The 7,108-nt window shown below is 41.2% G+C and overlaps 1 non-coding gene across 1 annotated transcript; it reads left to right on the forward strand.

Moving 5' to 3' along the window:
• The first annotated feature begins 3,148 nt into the window (after positions 1 to 3,148).
• TRNAC-ACA lies at positions 3,149 to 3,221 on the forward strand. The gene has a single exon. It is a non-coding gene; the product is annotated as a tRNA-Cys (tRNA).
• Positions 3,222 to 7,108: the final 3,887 nt, after the last annotated feature.

Consider the following 7,108-nt stretch of genomic DNA (forward strand, 5'->3'; position numbering starts at 1 on the left):
TCAGACTCTGGAACAGGAAGGATGGACAGGATGATTGGAGGTGTTTCATGAATATGCCTGCTAGATTTGTAATCAGCCTGGTATTTAGCAGATATTTAAACAAACAAACAAGCAGACAGCAAATAAGTAAATATATGGCATTTCTTAAGCACTTGCCACGTGCTAACTGGAGAAAGAAATGGTAACCCACTCCAGTGTTCTTGCCTGGAAAATCCCATGGACAGAGGAGCCTGGTGGGCTATAATTCATGGGGTTGCAAACAGTCGGACAGGACTGGGCAACTGAGCACATATGCTAACAGATTCCCTAAGTTTTATCATGTATTATCTCATCTAATTATCAGAGTAACCCTGTAAGACTACCAATATAATACCCATCAGAAGTGTGAAAACTGGCATTTAAATGTTCATTGGCTCAAGGTCACAGGGCTAGTTAGAAGCACAGCCAGGCCTGTCCAACCTCAGAGTACTATCTGCTTGCTGACTATGTAACACATTACCCTTTAGAAATGGGGACACCTTTCCCAGTTGCAAAGCCCGGAGCAATGTTGAGAGCTCCACAGATGTTCATCCTTAGCAGTCCCTTTCATCCTTACCCTGTTCCTCTGTTCCTTGAATTTCCAAGATGATTTCTAATGTCAAGTAACTTGACACTTCATTTGGGTATTCTGCAATGAAATTGACCACCAATAAAACTGAATAGCCCACAGTGGACTCTTTTTATTATTACCTATTAGGCATTTCTTGTGAGCCTATTAGAGTAATAATTTGACTAAATGAAAGGGATTGCTAAAATATCTGGCAGCGCAAATTTTCCCTAATTCAGTATCAGGCTTAGGAATCAGTTTTTTGAATTTAAAAAAATCACAGCTTTTTTTTTCCTATAGAAAAATAAAAAGTTCTATACAGCTGCTTTCTGATTTAAGGACAAGTTACTATTCCATGAAAAACACAAAAATAATTATACTCCAGGCTCATGATTAACAAATGGGAGTGGGGGGAGACTGAAGTACAGTTGTCCCTTTGTATCTGCAACGGGTTGTTTCTAGGACCTCCTGAGGATGCCTAAATCTGTGGATGCTCAAGTCTCATATTAAAATGACATAGTATTTGCATATAACTTAAGCACATTCTTCCATTTACTTCAAATCAATCTAGCTAATACAATGTAAATACTATGTAAATAGTTGTAAATACAATGTAAATACTATGTAAATAGTTATCAGAGCATGGCAAATTCAGATTTTGATTTTTTGAGCTTCCTAGAATATTTTTTAAAATATTTTGGGATCTGCAGTTGGTTGAACTGGTTATAGAGGGCCAACTCTGTTTCAACATTCTGAAAACAAAGAACAAAATTATTTTAAATATAATCTATATATTATTCTTTCTTAAAAAAAAAACCAAACACTAGATTGGCTTTTTAGATTGAAAATTGCCAGGATAAGATACAAAATGTGCTCTACTTCCTGTCATAAATTGGGAAGGAGCAACAGGATAACAGGGGCTTCCCAGGTGGCATGAGTGGTAAAGAATACACTTGTCAATGCAGGAGATGTGGGTGTTGCGGGTTTGATCCCTAGGTTGGGGAGATTCCCTGGAGGAGGGCATGGCAGCCCACTCAAGTATTCTTGCCTGGAAAATCCCATAGACAGAGGAACCTGGTGGGCTACAGTTCATAGGGTCACACGGAGTCAGACATGAATGAAGTGATTTAACACAGCACACCAGGATAACATATGAACACAGAGTTGGAAGACTTGGGTACTAATTCCTGAGGGGCCACCTCATGCTGTGTAACAGAGGAAGCCACATGTCCTCTCAGGATCCGGTAATGAGAGAACTCCAGGCACTGCATTATTTCATTTAATACTCTCAAGAATTTTATAAGGTTATGTTGGCCCTAATTGACAGCATAAGAAATTGAAGCTTATAGGGTTCAAATGCTTTGTTCACAGTTGAGTTGTATTTTGGCATTCAAACAACATAAAGAAAATTTGCTCTGGGTATTGATTCTAGGTGCCCAATGCAAACGTATGCAGGGGCAGAGGTCCAGCCTTGTCCTCAACACACATGGAAGCATCGATCTATGAGAATGCAGTCAATTCTGGTCTTTTCTACAGTCCTAAAGTCTCTAACAGAAATTGCATGGAGGAGTATTTCCAATGAAGTTGCTCCAAGGAGCTGCTTATGTGAGATGACTATAAATACTGTTTGGCATTGTTTAAATTGAATTGAGAATGTGCTGAATTAGGGACTGACTAAAATGTTAAACCACTTTCACTTGAACCATATTCAAGGACAAGGCTGAAATAAAAAGTGGGAAGCCAGCTGCAAAGGAGTAAGACATAAGGTCAGCTGCATCAGTGATGGCAGCTTGCCCTGGACTTTGCTCTGCTTGGCAGCAGTCCTGTCCCAGTGGGCAGCTGTAGGGAAGGCAAGTGAGAGACTGAATGGGCAGCCTCCGGAGAACAAAAGAGCCTGCAGAGTCAGGACTGCCATGTGGGAATCATCCCTCCAACCAGAATGAATCCTTCCCTAGCCAGGTCCCTTCTCCAGGGGATCTTCCCAACCTAGGGATCGAACCTAGATCTCCCACATTGCAGGCGGATTCTTTACCAGCTGAGCTACCAGGGAAGCCCCTGGCCAGGTCATCTTTTAGCCATTAATTACTTTGGTGAACAGTGTTGATAATGTGCATGTTTTGTCATTTCTGAACTCTTGGCAAGCCAAGACACAGTCACCCAATTTTGATGGGTTCAATCTGCAACTTCTATGGAGACTCAGCTCAAGAAGAAAGATGTAAGACTGTTGATGTTTGCATGCCAGTTGTAGTTTTGTCTTGATTAGTTCATTTACTCATTCATTCAGCAAACACTTTCTGAACACTCACTATGTGGATAGCGCTAAATGCTTGATATACATTGGTAGCAAGTCAGACAAAGATCCCCACTCTCATAGAAATTCAGTTCCAGCGATTTACATTAAGTGGAAAGAGCACTAGCTTCAGAGTCAGCCAGCTCTAGTTTCTGCAGTCAGTTCCACCTATATCTTAGCTGTGGGACGTAGCCTGTTTGAGCCCTGTTTTCCTCGTGGGGGAAATGTGGACCATATAAACCGTAATTACAGCTCCTAGAGAGAATGTGGCTTCCCTGGTGGCTCAGATGGTAAAAGCGTCTGCCTACAATGCGGGAGACCCAGGTTCGATCCCTGGGTGGGGAAGATCCCTGGAGAAGGAGATGGCAACCCACTCCAGTACTCAAGCCTGGAAAATCCCATGGATGGAGCAGCCTGATAGGCTATAGTCCATGGGGTCGCAAAGAGTCGGAAATGACTGAGCAGTTTCGCTTCAGAAAGAATGTGAGATTTGGAACACATGATACAAGAAGCCATGCTTGGCACTGACAAGGGTCTCAGTATAGCTACCTCCTGCTACTTTTCCCGGACAGTGCCTTCCTTCCTTCCCTGCTCTCTGCTGTGCTCCATACCCTAGACTTTGTTCTGTGCCCATTGTGCAAAATTATCCCTTCTTCAACATTGTATTTTCAACTACAACTGACTAGAAAGTAGCAAAAGGAAGGGTGAGTGCTATGATCTGAATATTTGTGCCCCCTCAAATGAATGAGTTGAAGTCCTGACTCCTAGTGTGACAGTGTTAGATGGTTGGGCCTTGAAAGGTAAATAGAATTGGATGAGGTCATGAGGATGGAGCCTTCATGGTGGGATTTGTACTCTAATAGCAAGAGGAGTTTGAGCAAACTCTGGGAGATAGTGAAGGACAGGGAAACCTGGCGTGCTGTAGTCCAAGGGGTCTCAAAGAGTCAGACATGACTTAACAATTGAAGAACAACAACAGTAAGAAGAGGAGGCACCAAAACTTTTTCTTTTATATGCAATGAGCAAAAGCTGTGAGCACACAGAGAGAAAGTGACTGTCTACAATTTAGGAAGGGTGCCTCCACCAATGGAAACTGCCGGTTCCTTAACCTTGGGCTTTTAAGCCTCTAGAATGTGAGAAAGAAGTGTTTGTTATTTAAGGCACCCAGTCTGTGGGCATTTTGTTACAGTGAGTGAGTGTTAGTCATTCAGTCATGTCTAATTCTTCGTGATCCCATGGACTGTAGCCCACCAGGCTCCTCTGTCAATGGGATTTCCCAGGCCAGAATATTGGAATAGGTTGCCATTCCCTTTTCCAGGGGATCTTTCTGAGCCAGGGATCAAACCCATGTCTTCCTCACTGCAGGCAGATTCTTCACTGTCTGAGCCACCAGGGTAGCTCCACGCTAAGACAGTGAGCTTGATGCCATCTGATAAGAAAGCAAGGCCACTGTGCTGATCCACCTGTTTCATTGGTCTGAGCACAGTGATCCTCCCACATAGTCACCAGGCATCTTAACGGTGGTCTTCGCAGCCACATCTCCGCACCAGAAGCATCATGCCCCTGTAGGCAGGAACTTCAGATCCTGGCTGACCACAGCAGATGCCCTTAGAACATGCCACACAAAGTAGAGTCTTCCCTTCTTCAGCTCTCTGAATTACAGTCAGATCTTTTGTTTGATTAAATTTTGGCTTATTACTATGTTTCCCAATGGCACCAAAATTTTTACTTGACTTCAGAAGTGCCATTTCTTAATAAATATTAAAACATGTGTCCGTTTGTACCTTTTAAACGCTTAGTCTTTCTCTGAATTTTTTTCTTAACTAAACAAATTAACAATACTAAGAAACTGATTAATGACCTCTGATATATATAAGTGGAGGTATTAATTTCAGGAATCATGGTGCAGTTTTGAGGTGAGAAGTAGAGGCGGAAGATTTTAAATTATATTATACATTTAATAATATTTTATTGCTATAAATATACATATTCATGATGTTTATAGAAAGTAGAGAATAAACAAAAATGAGGAACTATTCTAGGATCCTGTGATAAATGCTATAGTCATTGTTGATAAATCATATAGTTGTTAAAAGTTGGTAATCTACTTTTATCAACCTACTTCATCTTTTTTGTCATTAGATACTTTCATATAATACCATTATAATAACCTTGCTAGCATCGTATTACACAGATGGACCATTACTTCCACCCCCACCCCAGTTTTTACATTTATCCCTCACACATTTTTGGACATCACTAACAGCATCACAGTGAGACTCTGCATAGCTGAATCTTTGATGTTTATTTCATGTTATTAATTCATGTTTATTTCTTTAGGCTAGCTTTCTAAAGGCTAAATGGTGGATCCAAAGTTACAGCCGAACTCCCGTTGATTTATGTATGTATTTAGCAAATATTTCTAAGCACCTGTAATTTTCAGGCAGTAATAGACACTGGAGAAAAATCATGTGAACAAGGCAGTTTCTATCCTCATAAAGTGTATAATGTCATGAATTTGTACAATTTATCCTCCCACAAGCAAACTATGAGAGTGCCTTTTATCTAACACAAATCTGCTCCTTCCAAAATGCCTTTAAAAATCTGTCATATACATTTTTTTGAATTGCAAAACAAAATTATTCCCAGTGTTCCAACATTGTGCTGTATGGAGATGCAGTACCAAACTGTATCAGTCTGCTGGAATCACAAAACGGTGTCCTTTTACCACAGTTCTTGGAAGTGAGCATGAACTCTTTAAAATCAATAAACCAGTAAATTTATGCCTTGACTTGACATATGTTTTATGCCCAAAGCCCCATGTGTCCCTCATTTTAGCACCTCTTGTATTTGGGTGTCTGAAGCAGCCCAGACGTGGGTGTTCTGTTTGAATGTCATGGCATTTATGTCCAAACGAATTAGTGTCCGAAATGGCTCAAACGACTTCCTTCTCCACTTGGGAAAGGGGACTGGACAAGATGGCTTTGAAATGCCATCTAACCCTATTTTTTTCCTCCTCCTTTGTCATTTTAGAAAAGAACAAAATCTGTTAGAACTCAGATGAAATTTATTCTAAATCATTAACAAAGAAAGACATCTATCTTCCCTCAACACAAAGAGATCCCAAAATGTCACACCCAAATCTGCAACATGGAAAATCTGAACCATTGAAAATCATGCATTAACTATGGTTATAAGATAGTCATCTCATCTCGACAGCTAAAAATACACAAGGACAGTCAGAAATATTGCCATTTTTTTTATATCCAGTGAAATAGCTTCATTTTCATTCCACAAAGAAAAAGGCTTCTTTGAACACTGCACAATATTAAATTTGCTGTTAACTCCCATTATGCCACATTCTGTCTTAAGGTCAATACTCTCAATCCTCCCTTGGCCAGGGTGTCTTCTTTGTGTGAACTCCCAGGATCTGCCCACATTCCTCATTCTCAGTGAACTCCAGCCCATCTCCCCAAGATTCAGGTTCTTTATTCTCCCCGTCTTTCTTAGCTCCTAAGCACCCCCTTAATGCCCACCTGGGTTATTTATTGTCTAGCTGAGCTAAGGGTACCTGATTGAGTTAACAGCAGCCTCTTGAATAGGTGACTTTTGCAGTGAGCAAATAGAGACCAGCGTGTTTTCCTGACACTTTCAAGCAAGGCTTCAGGTGAAAGAAACTGACATTGGCAAGAAGAGGTGTAAAGTCAGTAACCTCAACATCAGAAGTGAGGGTAGTGAGGGAGGGAGATGTGAGACACCAAAGGATCATTTAATTTGGCAAAACAACACAGGCCTTTGTAGCTGTTACTATGTTTTCAGCTTAGGAACTTCATATTTCAGAGAACTGTAAACATCTAGTTCCGGAAAGTGCCTAAATCATTTTTCCTTCATGTGGAGCCAGTCGCTTTCAAAATACTCAGGAGGCGAGTTTTCCCGTAAGTTTGCCTAACTCTAGGTCAGTTGGTGACATACATGAGTGAGATTAGAGGTCCGAGGGGCCTTGCTGTGATGCAGAGTCCCAGGACCTACTTCCTGTTCATTTTATCCAGGAGGTCTGGGCCGGAGCCAGGTAACCCTGATGCAGGTGCAACTTAGGATAAAATGCCTGGTGCATGGTATATTATAGAGCAAGAGGGACTCAGGGTTAGTGAAATGTGAGGGTTTGAAAATCAGGCCAAGGTTTTAATCCACGTTGTCTTTAAGTTGTGTGATGAGGTGTTGAGGCAAAAGGA

Source organism: Cervus elaphus, chromosome 9 (assembly GCF_910594005.1).
Source record: "Cervus elaphus chromosome 9, mCerEla1.1, whole genome shotgun sequence".
Lineage (NCBI taxonomy): Eukaryota > Metazoa > Chordata > Mammalia > Artiodactyla > Cervidae > Cervus > Cervus elaphus.